Consider the following 22,202-nt stretch of genomic DNA (forward strand, 5'->3'; position numbering starts at 1 on the left):
AACGAAGACTCCCTTTTTGTTTTCATTAAACATTTCTTTACAGCCATTAAATTAAAACTATGACTATAAGTATTTGCTCTGCAGTCCAATTAGGATGCCAAAACAAAGTTGACCAGATGACAAAACACAGCTGCCGAAAATTTCGAGGTTGTTGAGTTTTATTTAGCAGTTCGATTCCTCCACATTCCAAAAACATGCTAGGTTAATTGGTAACTCCAAAAAAAAAACAAAAAAAATTGGCAACTCCAAATTGTCCATAGGTATGAATGTGAGTGTGAATGGTTGTTTGTCTATATGTGCCCTGTGATTGGCTGGCCACCAGTCCAGGGTGTACCCAAGACAGCTGGGATAGGCTCCAGCACCCTCGTGAGGATAAGCGGTAGAAAATGAATGACTGAATGAATGAATTACAACCAAGCGGCTGCACGGTGGGCGAGTGGTGAGCACAGCTGGTAGACCCGAGTTCAATTCCACCCCCGGTCATCTCTGTGTGGAGTTTGCATGTTCTCCCCGTGCATGCGTGGGTTTTCTCCGGGTACTCCGGTTTCCTCCCATTATTCCAAAAACATGCTAGGTTAATTAGCGACTCCAAATTGTCCATAGGTATGAATGTGAGTGTGAATGGTTGTTTGTCTATATGTGCCCTGTGATTGGCTGGCCACCAGTCCAGGGTGTACCCCGCCTCTCGCCCAAAGACAGCTGGGATAGGCTCCAGCATCGACAGTGGATCGACAGTTAAGACCTGGGTTCGATTCCCACACATTCCAAAAACATGCTAGGTTAATTAGCGACTCCAAATTGTCCATAGGTATGAATGTGAGTGTGAATGGTTGTTTGTCTATATGTGCCCTGTGATTGGCTGACGACCAGACCAAGGGGTACCCAGAGACAGCTGGGATACCCGTGAACCTAGTGAGGAAAAGCGGCATAGAAAATGGTTGTATGGATTTCCATTCGTTGTCACCATTCAATTTCCACAGCAAATATAAGATAAAATATAATGTAAATACATAAAATACATTATAACTGATATATATATATATATAGAACTCAGCAGACCCTCAGTTCCCACTCAGTGTATGGTTATCTGTCTCTATATGTGGCCTCTGACAGTCATGGAACAAAAGGCTCTATAAATCTCATTATTGCAGGGTTCTTTGATGAACGCGTCCATAAAAGGGCAAAGGGGAAGTGATGTTGTCACTTTGTAACGATTGGGCAGCTGGTCTTATGCGGGATCCTGGGTGATATTGGGCCTGATGGAGACCAGCTGCTGACTCGGTGACTCATTTCTACCTCAGCGGGACGAGAAGTGGAGAGCGAGAGAGGGAAATCAGCTTTCACCCAGCAGACAAAGAGCAGACGAGGCCGAGACCGGTGCCAACTTCACAATTACCAAACAATCCCTGCCCATAATTCTATTTGGAGATTTTTATTTTTTATTTTTTTGCTGTGCTAGTGCTCCTAGTAGACGTGTAATAGTACACAAAATACACAGTTTGGTACCTACCTCAGTACATAGGTCAGTTGTTGTTTATTCAGTAACGTAATACCACAGCAGTTTGCTGTTTTTTCACATGGTTTCAATCAAAAATTAAATTTGTGATTTAAAAAAATAAAATAAAAATAATAATTAAATTTGTACTAAATCCTGCTGTTTTTTTTTGTCCACTTGTTCATTTCCATCTTCGTGTTTATACAGAAACGCAAGTATTCCCATACAGGGAAGATAAGTTTGAGGCTGGGTCTTCTAACTATTGTAAATGAGAAGCTGCTCAAAATTATATCTGACAGGCAACATAGCAAACAGGAAGCAATATGTGAACCTAAGAGAAAAGATATAAATATAAATATATACTGTGGCGTACCTAAACAGTTAAACAGTTTTGGTCCCAGTATTGACCTCTGAGGTACGCCACATGCCTATATATACTGTGGCGTACCTAAAGAGTTAAACAGTTTTGGTCCCAGTATTGACCTCTGAGGTACGCCACATGACTATATATATATATATATATATATATATATATATATATATATATATATATATATATATATATATATATATATATATATATATATATATATAACATGTTAAATAACATGTTAAAAAAACATGTTTAAAAAATTAAATTTGAGATTTCCAGCTCATATTTTCATTTTTTTATGACCCCAAAAACATATTTTCGTTCATATTTTCATTTTTTATGACCCCAAAAACATATTTTCGTTCACGGTGTCAATTTGTATTTGCATGTAAGTATCCTTTCTGCTACTTCCAAATAGTGTTAAACAGTTTTGGTCCCAGTATTGACCTCTGAGGTACGCCACATGACTATATATATATATATATATATATATAGACATGTATAGTCATGTGGCGTACCTCAGAGGTCAATACTGGAACCCAAAACTGTTTAACACTATTTACTATTTATATATATATATAGACATGTATAGTACGCCACATGACTATATATATATATATATATATATATATATATATATATATATATATATATATATATATATATATATATATATATATATATATATATATAGACATGTATAGTACGCCACATGACTATATATATATATATATATATATATATATATAGACATGTATAGTACGCCACATGACTATATATATATATATATATATATATATATATAGACATGTATAGTACGCCACATGACTATATATATATATATATATATAGACATGTATAGTCACGTGGCGTACCTCAGAGGTCAATACTGGGAGCCAAAACTGTTTAACACTATTTGGAAGTAGCAGAAAGGATACTTACATGCAAATACTAATGGACAATGTGAACGAAAATATGTTTTTGGGGTCATAAAAAAATGAAAATATGAGCTGGAAATCTCAAATTAAATTTTTTCTGGACCAAAAATAATTCCGTACTCTCCATTGCTCTCTGGTATTAACATATCTAACTTACTGTGTGGAGATTAGAAGAAATAAGTACACAGAAAGTACACTCTACTTGCTTAAAGTGCTGCAAAAACAGTCATTTAGGATATAGAGAACAATGATTAAAACTTGAAAATTACGCATAAAGCTATTTTTCTCATTATGAGAGTACAAGTATGGAATATTCACAGATTGTCTGATGGGAAACATTTTTTTTAAAGTGCAGTATTACTTCAAAGCATGATCTGTTTTTAGGTCTGTCGTCATTCCCTTTCCTCTTGGCTTATCATTACTGATACTATTGTGAAAGAGTATACACACACAAAAAGCAGTAGAAGCGGTCCATGGGTGGAATAAATTAAAACACACCGTTTTCATGGGTAGCACGGACTCCAAAGAAATACAGCTGGAAAAAGGTACCATTTCTGGAAGATCTGGAAAGCTTTCTGTGTTGGTTATTGTGCGTAGCTGCTCTATAGGAGTCCGCAACTCAATTATAAAGGGGAGAATAATTTGCATAATTTCACTTGCCCAGCCTTGCATCCTCCATTAAAAAAAAAAAAAATTCTAATGCACGGTGTCCCCCGCTAACCTTGAACAGTCGCTGTGCACATTTTCTAACAGCCAAGACTCCTGGAGCTCCCTTGTCAACAAGTCTGCCATGAATCATTTACAGTTAAACCAAAGATTCATCGGCTTGAATTCTAACCAGAACCATTCATAGGTCAAACATTATCTTTGCCCCCACTTCCCTAAACAGGCAATTACAAAACCTGCACCTTATTTTGAAGACCTTCCCTGACCTTGACCCCTAATTTAATCCATTGATTTAACTGTTAAACCCAGTTTGGGGTTTAATGAGGTGGCACGGCGGTCGAGTGGTTAGCGCGCAGCCCTCACAGCTAGGAGACCAGGGTTCAATTCCACCCTCGGCTATTTCTGTGTGGAGTTAGCATGTTCTCCCCGTGCATGCGTGGGTTTTCTCCGGTTTCCTCCCACATTTCAAAAACATGCTCGGTTAATTAGCGACTCCAAATTGTCCATAGGTATGAATGTGAGTGTGAATGGTTGTTTGTCTATATGTGCCCTGTGATTGGCTGGCCACCAGTCCAGGGTGTACCCCGCCTCTCGCCCGAAGACAGCTGGGATAGGCTCCAGCACCCCCCCCCCCGTGACCCTCGTGAGGATAAGCGGTAGAAAATGAATGAATGAATAATAGATATCAAGGCTGCAAGGCTAACTAGTGGTTAGCACGCAGACCTCACAGCTAAGAGACCAAGGGTTCAATTCCACCCTCGGCCATCTCTGTGTGGAGTTTGCATGTTCTCCCCTGTGCATGCGTGGGTTTTCTCCGGGTACTCCGGTTTCCTCCCACATTCCAAAAACATGCTAGGTTAATTAGCGATTCCAAATTGTCCATAGGTATGAATGTGAGTGTGAATGGTTGTTTGACTATATGTGCACTGTGATTGGCTGGCGACCAGTCCGGTTTCCTCTCACATTCCAAAAACATGCTAGGTTAATTATCGACTCCAAATTGTCCATAGGTATGAATGTGAGTGTGAATGGTTGTTTGTCTATATGTGCCCTGTGATTGGCTGGCCACCAGTCCAGAGTGTTGCCCCGAAGACAGCTGGGATAGGCTCCAGCACCCCTTGTGACCCTTGTTAGGATAAGAGGTAGAAAATGAATGAATGAATATTGTACAGTGAGCGAGTGGTTAGTGCGTAGGCCACACATATAGGAGACCCTAGTTCGATTCCACCCTCGGCCATCTCTGTGTGGAGTTTGCATAAGCGGTAGAAAATTAATGAATGAATGGTACTCCTCTTGTATATTTCGTAACTACCCTTTGAGTGTTAAGTCGCAGTGTGATGATTTTAGCTTTCTTTCTAAGCTGACACCATGAGTCGATGAACAATTTCCCATGGCTTGATAAGCTCATTGTGAGTTTTCTTATAGCTCATGATTGGCTATGTCAATGTCCTTGGCCACGAGGTTGATCGGTGTGTTTAATCTGCATTCCACACTGCAAGCCCACACATCACACAGATCACCGGTGACTCCTCCACCGTTTTATTATTTCAAACCATAAAACGAGCATCTACACGCAGCGCCTTTCCAGTTAAGCGTAGTGTTGCTATACTGAAAAATACAACACTACTGTAAAACCTTTCCATGTCCCAGATGTTTAGTGTTACTTCCACGAGGTGACGAGTCGCGGCCGAAAGTCTGGTCGACGACTTTGTGTGTTTGTGTTTGTGTGTGTGACTGTGCAGTGGAAGTTTGTGAAAGATGAATCCAAATGATAACAGTCCACAATTAATGGTCTGTCCAGTCTGTGTGTCCACCATAAATAAAGCGAGTCTGTGATTACAGACGCGTCACTCGCGATTTACAGCTTCCCGCTTCTAAGGAAAGACACTCAGAGTTCATCATCATTAGCTATGAGGCTAATGTAACTGCAGCTCGGTAGCTCAGTCCTCTTGTACGATGGCGTATTTCCAAAAATAACATTTTCTAAAGTGGCATTATTCCTGAATATTATACTGAATATTCTACCAAACAATAAACGTAATACGTTTTTTTTTAATTCGACAAAAAGTATTCATACCTTGAGTTAAAGGTACATTTTTGTCTCTAAATTGCCACAAGTGGTCACTGACTTAACTAGGAAGTTGTTTAGAAGATTGGATATACATATACACTGGAACCTCTATTAGGTTAAGTCTCTGTTTGCATATTTTTTGGTTTACATACAAAAATGTTTGCAAACCTTGGTTTGCATGCATTTCCGAGTTAGGGTACAATGAGGTGCTAATTCATTCATTCATTTTCTACCGCTTATCCTCACGAGGGTCGCCGCCGTGCTGGAGCCTATCCCAGCTGTCTCTGGGTACCCCTTTTGGTCTGGTGGCCAGCCAATCACAGGGCACATATAGATTCACTACCATTCACACTCACATTCATACCTATGGACAATTTGGAGTCGCTAATTAACCTAGCATGTTTTTGGAATGTGGGGGGAATCGAGCCCAGGTCTTCCCGATCTCTTAACTGTCGATCCACTCGGACACAAATGGAAACAAAACAAAACAAATAGAAATTGATATAATTTCATTCATTCATTTTCTACCGCTTTTCCTCACAAGGGTCGCCGGCGTGCTGGAGCCTATCCCAGCTGTCTTCGGGCGAGAGGCGGGGTACACCCTGGACTGGTGGCCAGCCAATCACAGGACATTCTATGTTCTTCTCTCATTTTCCTTTTGGAGGTAGTAATCATGGTTCCTTGTGTACTCCTGTTACTGATAAGGTACACTTTATCACAGTGCTTTGAGTGTTTTGCGCTGGAATGCAAAACATGTCATGCACAACTTTCCCGTGGTGACACTGAATCAGGGACATTTAATACGACCAACCTCAAAGCATATTTCAATAAGCATCGCAAAAAAAAACGCCATGAGGATTTTTGCAAGATCACAAAGACGAACGAATTTCTGGCGAACCTCGGAGACGAGGGTTCAATTCCACCCTCGGCCATCTCTCGCAATAACATTGCATTACATGAGAAGATAAAGTCTGACATATTAATGTCATACAAAGGCGACAAAGCTAAAAAATTTAATTTTGTTATGTTGGAAAAAAAAAAGTTGAATTTTTTTTTTGTGTGGTTGCATTTAATATTTTGTCAAATAACTCTTTGAGGTCAACTAAAATGCATCGTTGTAGTCTTAGTGACAAAATGTGCTCCCAACCTGATAACCACGTCCTTAAACATACGCCAGATTACAACAGCATAAGCGACACGCAAATGCACACAGATGCACACATGTCACTTTTGATAAAAGAAAGCCGAAAAGCGGGAGTCATTTTTTCCATGTACATACCACCAATGCGTGGGGGAGGGTCTCTTCTGAAGATTATGGGAAGTTCTGTGATGACATTGGAGCTTTGCCCTTATATGGCAGCCCCTCTCCTCATATTCTGTCCTGCTGACGCGGGGCGCGAACCACTGTGGAAGTCCAAAAAAAAAAAGAGCAGACTTTCAATTACGTAACAGGCTTGGCAAGTGACGCAGTGTGTATGCTAAAAGCTTAAACACTTTGTCAATGGAGGTGGCTGGAATGTCTGGTATGGCTGGCGGTACCACGAGCGTATGGACCAGAACAATCTGTTGTTTGTTAATCCAGCGGAGGACAAACAAGGTCGTTATTGTTCTGCGGTGCGAATCATTGCGTTTTTTTTTTTGCAGCCAAATTATGCAAATACACATACTGTATGAATGACCCAATGGATTGGCTTGGAAAAAAAAAAAACAATTTCAGCCAATTTTGTGAGCTCAAAAATCATCGACACTAAATAAAACCCCACTAACAACGTCCTTTTGTCGTCAGAGGGAAAGTATGGTAGCCTTGAGGTGCAAATCAAAACTGGAAAACTGTTACAGATGACATTGTGTAGCCGTTATGAACACAATTACTGATCACCAAAGTGGAAAAAGTCAAAGATTGCACCCCACAGAGCGCTTAAACTATTATTATGTCAATTTATCAAAATAAACTGAAACAACTTTGGAAAGTAATATATTAGAACGGCAACTTCCTGTCTCATATTGTGGAACAAGTACATAGGTAGACCAGATTAATCAACAGTCCATTACACACAATGGATCAAATTTGTAACAAACATAGTGCACATTTCCTCAATGAGTGTTGTGATTACGATAAAGGAGTCCATGCAGGGTCAGGATCCACTGTCAGAATGGTAATGGTAATGGTTTAATTTCATTTGAACATGCATCAGATTGCAATTGAATGCATCCCATAATCAGTTCACAGTTCCACATGTCCAAAAGGAGTAGGAAGAAGCAAAGCTTATTAAATCCTACCCCTCCATCTGGTACTTTTACAATCAGTAACTGTTACATTTTTCACTTCCTGCTTTCCTAATATTTATTTTTTATTTAAAAAAATGTTTTTAATTTTTTTAATTATTTTATTTTTTTAATGGTTTAATTTCATTTGAACATGCATCAGATTGCAATTGAATGCATCACATAATCAGTTCACAGTTCCACATGTACAAAAGGAGTAGGAAGAAGCAAAGCTTATTAAATCCTACCCCTCCATCTGGTACTTTTACAATCAGTAACTGTTACATTTGTTCACTTCCTGCTTTCCTAATATAATTTAAGTTTTTTTTTTTCCATTTTATTTTTTTATTTAAAAAAAATGTTTTTAATTTTTTTTTAATTATTAATTTTTTTTAATGGTTTAATTTCATTTGAACATGCATCAGATTACAATTGAATGCATCACATAATCAGTTCACAGTTCCACATGTCCAAAAGGAGTAGGAAGAAGCAAAGCTTATTAAATCCTACCCCTCCATCTGGTACTCTTACAATCAGTAACTGTTACATTTGTTCACTTCCTGCTTTCCTAATATAATTTTAGTTTTATTTTTATTTTAGTTTTTTTATTATTTTTTTTATTTATGTAATGGTTTAATTTCATTTGAACATGCATCAGATTACAGTTGAATGCATCACATAATCAGTTCCCAGTTCCACATGTCCAAAAGGAGTAGGAAGAAGCAAAGCTTATTAAATCCTACCCCTCCATCTGGTACTTTTACAATCAGTAACTGTTACATTTGTTCACTTCCTGCTTTCCATAATACAGTTTAATTTTTTTTTTTTTAATAATGTATCTCGTACCGAAGTACGAGGTGATATGAGCATCCAATGACATAATGGGTACCATAGTAAGTGTCAATATAGTGATATATATATATATATAGCACATCATGACTGGTTGAAGACTCTTCATCCTTGTATTTAGCAAACATCAACTGCTTGTATTGTTTCTTGAATTGGCTCATCGTTGTGCATTGTTTGAGGTCCTTACTCAATCCACGATTGTCCCAAGAGGTCTTTGACAACGAGGTGCCTGATGATTGGGATACAAAATATCCATAATTAAAAACAGACATTTTTCTTGAATCTCTGACTCATGTCCATTACAGTAAAAGCATCATCAGATAATGGAGATTTAAAAGGCCTCTGGGGGCTGGGTGGAAAACCCTGATTTGTTCGTTGTTTTGAGGAGCCAGTCTACTGATTATTGACTCTGTTTCTTTGTGGAATGATTTCTGGTTTCCGTTATGGGTATTTATGTATATTTACACACAGGTGACAGACGACTGGAAAAAAAAAAAAAAAAACCCTGAGTGGAGAAAAGAGGATGACAATACTCAAAGAGCAAAAAGGGTCACTGAATGTTTGATTGCTTAGATAGGAATCACATGCACGAAAATCATGTGAACAAAAATAAATTTCTGGGGATCACAATAGCTCAAAATATGAGCTGGAAACCTCATATTACAAATATAATAACATAAGGTGGACAGAAATATTTCAGTACTGAACAAAGCAAAATTTGTTCTCAATTAGAAATCACTCCACACTCTTTATTGCTGTTTGATTCTATCATATCTTACTTATTGTGTGGAAATATGGGCTAATAACTAAAAGCGGGTGGAACGGTGGACGAGTGGTTAGCATGCAGACCTCACAGCTAGGAGACCAGGGTTCAATTCCACCCTCGGCCATCTCTGTGTGGAGTTTACATGTTCTCCCCGTGCATGCGTGGGTCCATTTGGGCTGTCAATCGCTTCAAATATTGGATTGTGATTAATCGCATTTAATCGCAGATGAAAATAAGTGTTTATCCATAATAAATAGGGGAAATGGCTGCACGACGAGTTTGCATGTTCTCCCCGTGTATGCGTGGGTCCATTTGGTTCATTATTTGGGCTGTCAATCGATTCAAACATTTGATTGCGATTAATCGCATTTAATCACAGATGGAAATAAGTTTTTATTTATAATAAGTAGGGGAAATGGCTGCACGGCGGGTGAGTGGTTAGCCGTAGACCTCATAGCTAGGAGACCCAAGTTCAATTCCACCCTCGGCCATCTCTGTGTGGAGTTTGCATGTTCTCCCCGTGCATGCGTGGGTTTTCTCCGGGTACTCGGGTTTCCTCCCACATTCCAAAAACATGCTAGGTTAATTAGCGACTCCAAATTGTCCATAGGTATGAATGTGAGTGTGAATGGTTGTTTGTCTATATGTGCCCAGTTTTTCATTAGTAACACAGATTTTTTTGAGTTTCCTTCAATTAAATACAAGACATTTTCTGAACCCTCCACCCGTCTTTTTTTTTTTTTTTTTTGGAAAGTCTGAAAGGATAGTCATCTGGACCAGTGGAATCATGATTTTTGGGTGTCTGTTCTTACTATGAACAGTAACTGTGACGGGAATACTGCGGAGAACCGCAACTATGAATGGAGTGAAGCTGCACATAAACAAAGTTGTCTCGTTTGATTCCACATTTGAAACACGACAACTTCAACATATACAGTCCCAGACCGATTAGTGGAAATTGAGTCAACTGTCTGACTTTGCAAGCTTAGAAATTCAGTGCGTGATTCATAAGCAGTACCCCCCTTCTTTTTCTTTTTGTTGGAACATTCCTAATCAATCACGCTAATCTTTTATAAGCGTAGTATCGAGCAGGGGGGGGGGGCAGAGTGCATTGGTCCACCGTAGAGGAAATGAATTACGGCGCTACTCGTTCATTCATCAACAGCTCAAGGTCAGATGTACAAAAATAGCCACAGTTGATAATTTTAATGTGCAGCATATGTACATTCGTAGTACACTTTGAATTAATTAATTAACAAATATATTTACAGAGAGTATTCAAAGCGTCTTTGAATACTTTAATAAGCATGATTTATGTGTAAATACTTTGTCATGCATCCATGCACATTAAGATCCCAACTCTTGTTTCTTTATTCCAACCCTGTAATGATGTCAATGCTGTTATTACTCCAACAGGATTACACACAAAGCGTTTTGAGGGCTTTAGAAAGTGTAACAAACGATAAACACTTGGTTAGACATTTGCACTTCCTTGGATAAATTCCCAAAGAATGAGCTAGCCAATAAAATTACGCAACTTTTTTTTTTGTATGCTTTCTGCTCAGAAACGCAACATCTGTGCAGGAAAAAGACACATGTGTAGTTTTAATAATAACAATTTTAATAATGCATGTTAATAAAGATATAGTGACATTTTTGTTATTATTGTTATTAACGTTATTACAGCAAAGAACATGCAAACTCCACACAGAGATGGCCGAGCGTGGAATTGAACCCTGGTCTCCTAGCTGTGAGGTCTACGCGCTAACTACTCGACTGCCGTGCAGCCATTTCCCCTATTTATTATAGATAAAAAAACGTATTTTCATCTGCGATTAAATGTGATTAATCGCAATCAAATATTTTAATCGATTGATAGCCCAAATAATGAACCAAATGGACCCAGCGAAGCACGGGGAGAACATGCAAACTCCACACAGAGATGGCCGAGGGTGGAATTGAACTTGGATCTCCTAGGTGTGAGGTCTACACACTAACCACTCGACCACCGTGCAGCCATTTCCCCGACTTATTATAGATAAAAACTTATTTCCATCTGCGATTAAATGCGATTAATCGCAATCAAATATTTGAATCGATTGACAGCCCAAATAATGAACCAAATGGACCCACGCATGCACGGGGAGAACATGCAAACTCTTCGGGCGAGAGGCGAGGCGGGGTACACCCTGGACTGGTGGCCAGCCAATCACAGGACACATATAGACAAACAACCATTCACACTCACATTCATACCTATGGACAATTTGGAGTCGCTAATTAACCTAGCATGTTTTCGGAATGTAGGAGGAAAACGGAGTACCCGGAGAAAACCCACGCATGCACGGGAAGAACATGCAAACTCCACACAGTGATGGCCGAGGGTGGGGAAAGACAAAATAAGAATCCAAAATGTTACCACTTCCACACAAAATAGGAGGCGAACTCATTCATTTTCTACCACTTATCCTCATGAGGGTCGCGAGGGGTGCTGGAGCCTATCCCAGCTGTCTTCGGGCGAGAGGTGGGGTACACCCTGGACTGGTGGCCAGCCAATCACAGGGCACATATAGACAAACAACCATTCACACTCACATTCATACCTATGGACAATTTGGAGTCGCTAATTAACCTAGCATGTTTTTTGGAATGTGGGAGGAAACCGGAGTACCCGGAGAAAACCCACACATGCACGGGAAGAACATGCAAACTCCACACTGAGATGGCCGAGGGTGGGGAAAGACAAAATAAGAAGCCAAAATGTTACCACTTCCACACAAAATAGGAGGCGAACTCATTCATTTTCTACCACTTATCCTCATGAGGGTCGCGAGGGGTGCTGGAGCCTATCCCAGCTGTCTTCGGGCGAGAGGCAGGGTACACTCTGGACTGGTGGCCAGCCAATCACAGGGCACATATAGACAAACAACCATTCACACTCACATTCATACCTATGGACAATTTGGAGTCGCTAATTAACCTAGCATGTTTTTGGAATGTGGGAGAACCCGGAGAAAACCACGGGGAGAACATGCAAACTCCACACAGATATGGCCAAGGGTGGAATTGAACTTGGGTCTCCTAGCTGTGAGGTCTACGCGCTAACCACTCGACCGCCATGCAGCCATTTCCCCTACTTATTATAGATAAAAACTTATTTCCATCTGTGATTAAATGCGATTAATCGCAATCAAATATTTGAATCGATTGACAGCCCAAATAATGAACCAAATGGACCCACGCATGCACGGGGAGAACATGCAAACTCTTCGGGCGAGAGGCGAGGCGGGGTACACCCTGGACTGGTGGCCAGCCAATCACAGGACACACATATAGACAAACAACCATTCACACTCACATTCATACCTATTGACAATTTGGAGTCGCTAATTAACCTAGCATGTTTTCGGAATGTAGGAGGAAAACGGAGTACCCGGAAAAAAACCCACACATGCACGGGAAGAACATGCAAACTCCACACAGAGATGGCCGAGGGTGGGGAAAGACAAAATAAGAAGCCAAAATGTTACCACTTCCACACAATAGGAGGCAAAGTCATTCATTTTATACCACTTATCCTCATGAGGGTCGCGAGGGGTGCTGGAGCCTATCCCAGCTGTCTTCGGGCGAGAGGCGGGGTACACCCTGGACTGGTGGCCAGCCAATCACAGGGCACATATAGACAAACAACCATTCACACTCACATTCATACCTATGGACAATTTGGAGTCGCTAATTAACCTAGCATGTTTTTGGAATGTGGGAGGAAACCGGAGTACCCAGAGAAAGCCCACACAAAACTCCACACAGAGATGGTGGAGTGGAATTGAACTCAGGTCTCCTAGCTGTGAAGTCTGTGCGCTAACCACTCAAGCACCGTGCAGCCCTTGCCCAAAATTAATATCCAAGCTTGTTTGTTAGCTTTTCCCCAGAGGATGAGGATGAGGCATTAACAATTAGAGGCAGGGACAACAGCTGAAAGCATGGTAAACTTTTTTTTTTTTTTTTACGAAATGTTCCACTCATCATGGGATTATTTGCTTCCTGATAAAGAACCTCGTTGTAAACAAACTCAACAGGGATGCAAATGAGACGACCGCAGAGGCTTCATTATCCTCGTACACATGGAGAACTTTCCACGGCTTTTCATCAGGAAATTTGTTGTGTCTGCACGTTACGCACCCTTGGCACACTTTTTCATCTCTCTGGGGTGAAGTACAGTAATAAATAGCTTTGAAAATGACGCCAATTAAACGTCTGGGGCATTTAAGTGTTACACTGGAATTACTGAGAGGATTCTCTATTATTGGTGTTTATGGTACACGTGTCTTGGCTACTGGATGATAATTGGGATTTTCTTGGGAAAAAAGGGATACACGTCTGGAAAGACTAACCAAAAGTATATCATCAAGCGCCCAAACAAAGCATCCCACGTGTTGCTGACTCAGACTGAGTGTTTTTATTGAGTCTGACTGCTAAATAACCCGCCATCGTAATTCGATAAAGAAGGTGAGAAAGTGGCATCCGGGTGGCGGACCTCGTCAGAATGCATTAAAATAATTTCCATCAAATAATCAAATACGCTAATGTTGCAAAAAGGGGTAAATGTGTTAATCAGAATCAGAAAAGAATCAGAAAAGGTTTATTGCCATGTATGATCAAACACATACTAGGAATTTGTTTTGGTGTAGTAGGTGCATACACATCTATTAAAAAAGAATGAGGATACAAAATATGAAATACAAAATATGAAAATACAAAATATACAGAATAACAGTATAAATATATGTACACAGTCTGTTTTTGTTTGTTTTGTATGATTATTTTATTTTATTATTTTTTTATAATTTGAAGTAAATCTTTCAATTTTTTAAAATATTTTAATTTTTTAAATTTTTAAAAAAAAAATTAATTTTTTAAAAAAAAATTTAAATTAAAAAAAAATCTTTTACATTTTTTAAAAAAAATTTTAAAATTTTTTAACACAACAAAGATCACAAATAATCGATCATGTTGACAAGTTGGTCTGGATCCACTTTTCTTTCTCTCCCCTGTCAATCGATTAAAAGTAAAAGAAAGGTAAAAAAAATACTTTAATTATATTAGGAAAGCAGGAAGTGGACAAATGTAACAGTTACTGATTGTAAAAGTACCAGATGGAGGGGTAGGATTTAATAAGCTTTGCTTCTTCCTACTCCTTTTGGACATGTGGAACTGGGAACTGATTATGTGATGCATTCAATTGTAATCTGATGCATGTTCAAATGAAATTAAACCATAAAAAAATAAAAAAATGTAAAAAAAAAAAATTTAAAAATGTAAAATTTTTTTAAAAAAATTAAAAAAAAAAATTAAAATATTTAAAAAAATTTGCTAAATTAAGCTTTGCTTCTTCCCACTCCTTTTGGACATGTGGAACTGTGAACTGATTATGGGATGCATTCAATTGTAATCTGATGCATGTTCAAATGAAATAAAACCATTTAAAAAAATTAAATTTTTTTAAAAAAATTTAAAAAATATTTTTTTATTAAAAAACAAAAAAAACCCTTAAACTATGTTAGGAAAGCAGGAAGTGAACAAATGTGACAGTTACTGATTGTAAAAGTACCAGATGGAGGGGTAGGATTTAATAAGCTTTGCTTCTTCCTACTTCTTTTGGACATGTGGAACTGTGAACTGATTATGTGATGCATTCAATTGTAATCTGATGCATGTTCAAATGAAATTAAACCATTACTATTACCAAAATATTTGATTGCAATTAATCGCATTTAATCGCAGATGGAAATAAGTTTTTATCTGTAATAAGTAGGGGAAATGGCTTCACTGCGGTCGAGTGGTTAGCGCGTAGACCTCACAGCTCGGAGACCCAAGTTCAATTCCACCCTCAGCCATATCTGTGTGGAGTTTGCATGTTCTCCGGGTTTTCTCCGGGTACTCCGGTTTCCTCCCACGTTCCAAAAACATGCTAGGTTAATTAGCGACTCCAAATTGTCCATAGGTATGAATGTGAGTGTGAATGGTTGTTTGTGTATATGTGCCCTGTGATTGGCTGGCCACCAGTCCAGGGTGTACCCCTGAATGAATGTATTTGTTTTGTGTCTGGAACGGTTTTAAAAAATACATTTTTCATGATCTGACAAAAACCGAGTTATCAGTGTATTTATTCTCCAGTTTTATTTTTTTAGGCCCAAATGGTTGAATAGTTTGGAAACTGACCAAAATAAACGGGAAAGTCACAGCAAAAATTTTGTACCCCAAACAACATCAAGTGGGTGTATGACTGTCCACCCAGGAGGTGAGCCACTGTGGTACACATTGTGTTCTTTTAACAGTTGACTTATTGTACTGAGCAGAATGGACAGACACATCTGTACCACTTTGGCAAGTGGACTTGACAAATACTTGCTTCATTCCACAGAGCCCACTGGTAATAGACGCCATGACTATATTTTATATATATATCCACCATAATATTACGGCCCGTGCGCAGTATAAATATATCTACTCAGCGTCCCTTCCAAGCTTAAGTTGCCGTCATGAGCGTCATATCCAAGGCGTCCGCCCCTTTTGTGACAAAGAACATAAGCGGCAAATGAAAACATTCTTTTGAAAAATTGCGGACAGTTTTATTCCCACAGATATTTTAGCGCACCAAATGAACGTTTTGCCTTACAGAAATAAAAAATGTCCCGGATGAGGTGCCATCAGTACACCGCATGATTACTGACCTTTCACAGCCAAAACAAAGTCTGTGTAAGTCTGAATGACTCTATTCAGTAGCAGAGGACGTCATCCTCAAAGGACCTGAAAGTGCTTTCAAAGGAATATATTTGCATATTTTAAAAGTACGAGTATAAAGTACGACTATAAAATGAATCGATGAAGCCGAAGAAATCTGAAAAAAAAATTTCCGGGTACTTCGGTTTCCTCCCACATTCCAAAAACATGCTAGGTTAATTATCGACTCCAAATTGTCCATAGGTATGAATGTGAGTGTGAATGGTTGTTTGTCTATATGTGCCCTGTGATTGGCTGGCCACCAGTCCAGGGTGTACCCCGCCTCTCGCTTGAAGACAGCTGGGATAGGCTCCAGCATACCCCTGTGACCCTAGTGAAGATAAGTGTCATAGAAAATGGATGTGTATATTTGTGAATATAATGTAAAAAAAAAACGGCTGCACGGTGGTTGAGTGGTTAGCAGACCTCACAGCTAGGAGACTCGAGTTCAATTACACCCCCAGTTTGAATGTCCTCCCTGTGCATGCGTGGATTTTCTCCGGTTTCCTCCCACATTCCAAAAACATGCTAGGTTAATTAGCGACTCCAAATTGTCCATAGGTATGAATGTGAGTGTGAATGGTTGTTTGTCTATATGTGCCCTGTGATTGGCTGGCCACCAGTCCAGTCCCACCTCTCACCCAAAGACAGCTGGGATAGGCTCCAGCATGCCCCGCGACCCTCGTGAGGATAAGCGGTAGAAAATGAATGAATTAATAAAAACATTTGATTTTCTTTATTTTTCTCATGCTGCTGCATGTATATCCCTTTGTCTAGCAAATGAACAATAATGAATATTGACAAATGACAGGTATATTTGACCATTACTGTTACTATTTTCAACATGAAAATAGACGAGTGGTTAGCACTCAGGCCTCACAGCTAGGAGACTGGAGTTCAATTCCAACCACATCTGTGTGGAGTTTACATGTTCTCCCCGTGCATGCGTGGGTTTTCTCCGGGTACTCCGGTTTCCTCCCACATTCCAAAAACATGCTAGGTTAATTAGCGACTCCAAATTGTCCATAGGTATGAGTGTGAATGGTTGTTTGTCTATATGTGCCCTGTAATTGGCTGGCCACCAGTCCAGGGTGAGGATAAGCGGTAGAAAATGAATGAATGAATGAATCTAATTCAGATTCAGACATCATAACTTAAATACATAAAACATAAACATGTACACGAGAGTGAGCACGGTGGCAAATAAAGCGTTAATTGCTGCATCATTTCATAATAATCTTTATTATATCCTATATTTCGGAAGTGGCGACCCATAAGACTCCACACTTGATTTCATCTTAAGAGACCATTCAAGTGGAAAATGAACGAATGATATATCGAACTTGATATATTAAGATCAAAATCATGCGGTAATGTCTCTAAATATTCCAGCTATGACTTAGCTGCCAAACCAAAGTATCTAATTAACTCACCATTAAAATTACTTTGAATGACTATATTAGTAAGAAATGACAAAATGTGGTTACTGCCTGGCTCACTGGCTGGATTGCGAGTGGATGATCGGAATGATTGCGATATCGATGCACCAATGCACTTTCTGGTGTCCACAAATGTTCCTTTTTGTCTCATTATTATGGACATTATGGACACAACACATAGTCATAGTTCAATGATTTAGAGACAAACGTGCATGTAAATTGTCGTTTTATCAAGGGCAGGGGTCTCAAACACACGGCCCGAGGGCCAAATGTGGTCCGCAGGACACTAGTTTGAGGCCCCCGCCTTGATATGAAAGTTTAAATTTTGATATGGATGCTGTATGGTATCATGTACCCAGAAAAAATTATTACGTTTGATTAATGTTCATGTTAAAGGTTAAATAACTGTTAATAGTTATCCTCCCTATCCGTGTGGAAGTGGTAAGTTTTTGGCTTTTTAAGTTTAAAGGAAATAACTTGAAGGCTACCGTTTTAGGTCGCTATAGCTCTCTAGTTTGCGAGTTAGCATGTGTCTCAAGACCCTGCAGTTGCGCAATATGTTGTAAATAAAAAGAGTATAAATGTGACTATAGTCGTGTTTTGTCATGTCTACAGGGCTCTAATAATGCTTTGTTCATTTTAATCTGAAAAAAAATAATTTGTTGACCCACCAACTATATGTGGTTAGTGAAGTTTTTATTATTTGCTGTTTTATTATTATTATTATATTTATTTATTACTGATTGATTGATTTTCTTTATTCTTGATTTATTTATTTTTCATCTTATTTTGTGCAGAAAAATAAAAAGTAAGATATTTGAGAACAGTGGAATGTTTTATCAGAGCTTTTATTGTAGAAAAAATTGGAACCAAAGCACTGAAAAAGTTTGTATATTTTTCTGTTATTTTTCTGTATTTAATAAATGCGTTTTTTTGGGGTGTTTTTTTTTTAAAACCTGATGCGGCCCAGACCCTAGCTCCAGTGGCCCCCAGGTAAATTGAGTTTGAGACCCCTGATCAAGGGGAAGTGAAAAACCAGCATGTGAAAGTAAAAGCTGATCCTCCTTTGGATCTTTAATAATGAGCCTGTCCGGCTCCCCACAGTTATGTTGCCGGGTGCTCGTAAAGACATGATCTAATTCTGTAAACCTCTCAAATCCTGTCAGTTTACGGCGTTTTTCTTCCCCCCGCGGATCTCACGTTGTAATGTCAGCTAAGATTGCGTCGTCACAAGATGTCAGTTGTCAGCTCGGCGGTACTGAGGCGGCGGTCGCCGGAGGTTTTTCTGGCCTGCAGAAAAACTTATCCTGGAAATATTAGCAAGACCGTGGAGCCAAAGTCAAGTCAAACCCATTAACGGTTCTGATACTCGACATTTGTGGTATAGATACCTTCTTTTTCTGTGTCTCCAGAGTGAGATCAAGACACAAGTCGGTGAAGCTACCAGAGCGCTAAGTGCTTTAGCAGAGCGGACTTGGATGGCTAACGTCTACTGAGAGGTTTATGCAGAGGTATGCTTTGCAAGTTTTCCATGATTGCATGTTCAAATCACAATAAATATCCCCTCTCTCTCTACTGAGCAAGAGGTAGACTGTTATGTTGGCCGGCCAAATGCAGTTAGCATTTAGAGCCTGGCAAGGTGCTAACTGTCTAATACAGGGGTCTCAAACTGAATTTACATGGGGGCCACTGGAGCTAGGGTCTGGGCGAGACTGGGCCACATCAGGTTTTCAAAAAAAAAAAAAAAAACAGAAAAATCAGAAAAATTTTGCACATTTTTTGTAAAATTTTAATCATTTTTTTCTTTAAAAAATTATTTTTTTCTGTAAACAGAAAAAAATCAGGTATACTTGTTAATTTGACCCAGCATGTATAGCAGGGGTCTCAAACTCAATTTACTTGGGGGCCACTGGAGCTAGGGTCTGGGTGAGACTGGGCCGCATCAGGTTTTCAAAAAAAAAATATATATATATAGTAAAAACAGAAAAATCAGAAAAATTTTGCAATTTTTTTGTAAAATTGTAATCATTTTTTCTTTACATTTTTTTTCTGTAAACAGAAAAAAATCAGGTATACTTGTTAATTTGACCCAGCATGTATAGCAGGGGTCTCAAACTCAATTTACTTGGGGGCCACTGGAACTAGGGTCTGGGCGAGACTGGGTCGCATCAGGTTTTCCAAAAAAAAAAAAAAAACGCATTTAGTAACAGAAAAATCAGAAAAATTTTGCACATTTTTTGTAAAATTTTAATCATTTTTTTCTTTAAAAAATATTTTTTTTCTGTAAACAGAAAAAAATCAGGTATACTTGTTAATTTGACCCAGCATGTATAGCAGGGGTCTCAAACTCAATTTACTTGGGGGCCACTGGAGCTAGGGTCTGGGTGAGACTGGGCCGCATCAGGTTTTCCAAAAAAAAAAAAAAAAAAAACGCATTTATTAAAAACAGAAAAATGAATAAACTTTGCTTTGGTTTCGATTTTCTACAATAAAAGCTCTGATAAAACATTCCACTGTTCTCAAATATCTTACTTTTTATTTTTCTACACAAACTAAGATGAAAAATAAATAAACAAATCAAGAATAAAGAAAATCAATCAATCAGTAATAAATAAATAAATATAATAATAACAATAAAACGGCAAATAATAAAAACTTAAGAAACCACATATAGTTGGTGGGTAGACAAATTATTTTTTTCAGATTAAAATGAACAAAGCATTATTAGAGCCCTGTAGACATGACAAAACACGACTATAGTCACATTTATACTCTTTTTATTTACAACATATTGCGCAACTGCAGGGTCTTGAGACACATGCTAACTCGCAAACTAGAGAGCTAGCGACCTAAACGGTAGCCTCCAAGTTATTTCCTTTAAACTTAAATCGCCAAAAACTTACCACTTCCACACGGATAGGGAGGATAACTATTAACAGTTATTTAACCTTTAACATGAACATTAATCAAACGTAATCATTTTTTCTGGGTACATGATACCATACAGCATCCATATCAAACATTAAACTTTCATATCAAGGCGGGGGCCTCAAACTAGTGTCCTGCGGGCCACATTTGGCCCGCGGGCCGCGTGTTTGAGACCACTGGTCTAATATATTGTACTAGCGCTATCAGAGGCTAAGAGATGAAAAACTGGTTGGAGAGAAAAACCTGCAGTGTCTCGGCCCTCAACGACACGTGCATTAGATGTTGACGTGCGTCCTTCTCCTTGTCCACGGTATCTCCATGTTCTCATTTTCAATCAACAGACACGTTTCCTCCACGGGGGGAGACGTGCACTGTAAACACAGCCATACGGTAAAGGAGTTCTTCATTCCAAAGATGGAAACCGAGTTTGAAAACAACTCACTGCGGTCCTGACATTCTTTGAGCTGCAGATAATTTGCCGAGCAGACAGCCAGCATATGGATTTATGTTTGAGGGGCTGCCATCCGCCAAATGTGCAGCTGAATATGAACATTTTTTGATTTTTCAGATTTTTCTGTCGGCTTTGCCCCAATTTAAAAAAAAAAAAAAAAACTCTGCAGGTGGTCCAAAAAGCGACAAAAAGGCAGATCCCTATGCGTTAATCCCACAATTTTCCGAAAGGGGGTGGGTCAAATCTCTTGAATAGACTCTTGGCTGTAAGTTCCCTTATTACTGTTGAGGTATAGGCACAATCAGCTTTTCCATGTGGTGGACATTCCAGGCCACATCTGCTTCCAATAATACATCCCAACGTCCAGCTGTTTCAGACGTACTTTGTATATTATAAGCTACCAGCACTATTTCTAATTATTCCACTGACGCCATACGTGGGAATATACACCATATGAATTATTAGAAACATCCTTTTCTGAGTGTATTATCGTGAATTAAAATGTGAGCTACCAATTAAAGAAATAGAGGATTTTACTGGAGCACGGAGGTTCAAACCCACAACCTTCAACTCTACTACCTAAACTATGTTGCTATAGAACATTCATTCATTCATTTTATACCGTTTTTCCTCATGGAGCCTATCACAGCTGTCTTCAGGCAAGAGGCGGGGTACACCCCAGACTGGTGGCCAGCCAATCACAGGGCACATATAGACAAACAACCATTCACACTCACATTCATACCTATGGACAATTTGGAGTCACATATTAACCTAGCATGTTTTTGGAATGTGGGAGGAAACCGGAGTACCCGGAGAAAACAAAGAGAGAACATGCAAACTCCACACAGAGATGGCCGAATGTGGAATTGAACCCTGGTCTCCTCGCTGTGAGGTCTGCGCGCTAACCACTCGACCACCTTCTTATGTATCTGGTATTATATGGGAGCCGAGCAACGACATTTCGTTGGCAATTTCACTGCTGTGTTATATTGTGCAATGACAATAAAGGAAGTCAAACAACCATTCACACTCACATTCATACCTATGGACAATTTGGAGTCACCAATTAACCTAGCATGTTTTTGGAATGTGGGAGGAAACCGGAGTACCCGGAGAAAACCCACGCATGCCGAGTGTGGAATTGAACCCGGGTCTCCTAGCTGTGAGGTCTGCGT

At 39.1% G+C, this 22,202-nt stretch overlaps 1 protein-coding gene across 2 annotated transcripts in view; it reads right to left on the bottom strand.

The window, feature by feature from the left end:
- The window catches only part of LOC131140612 (KATNB1-like protein 1), a 50,167-nt gene extending 43,107 nt beyond the window's left edge, over nt 1-7,060 (bottom strand). For both annotated transcript variants that reach the window (XM_058091203.1, XM_058091202.1), the window contains exon 1: nt 6,823-7,060. The gene's annotated coding sequence lies outside the window, so the exon portion shown is untranslated. The remainder of the gene's footprint in view (nt 1-6,822) is intronic.
- Between the last annotated feature and the right edge of the window lie 15,142 nt (nt 7,061-22,202).

The sequence above is a fragment of the Doryrhamphus excisus genome, chromosome 13, assembly GCF_030265055.1.
Source record: "Doryrhamphus excisus isolate RoL2022-K1 chromosome 13, RoL_Dexc_1.0, whole genome shotgun sequence".
NCBI classification, from domain to species: domain Eukaryota; kingdom Metazoa; phylum Chordata; class Actinopteri; order Syngnathiformes; family Syngnathidae; genus Doryrhamphus; species Doryrhamphus excisus.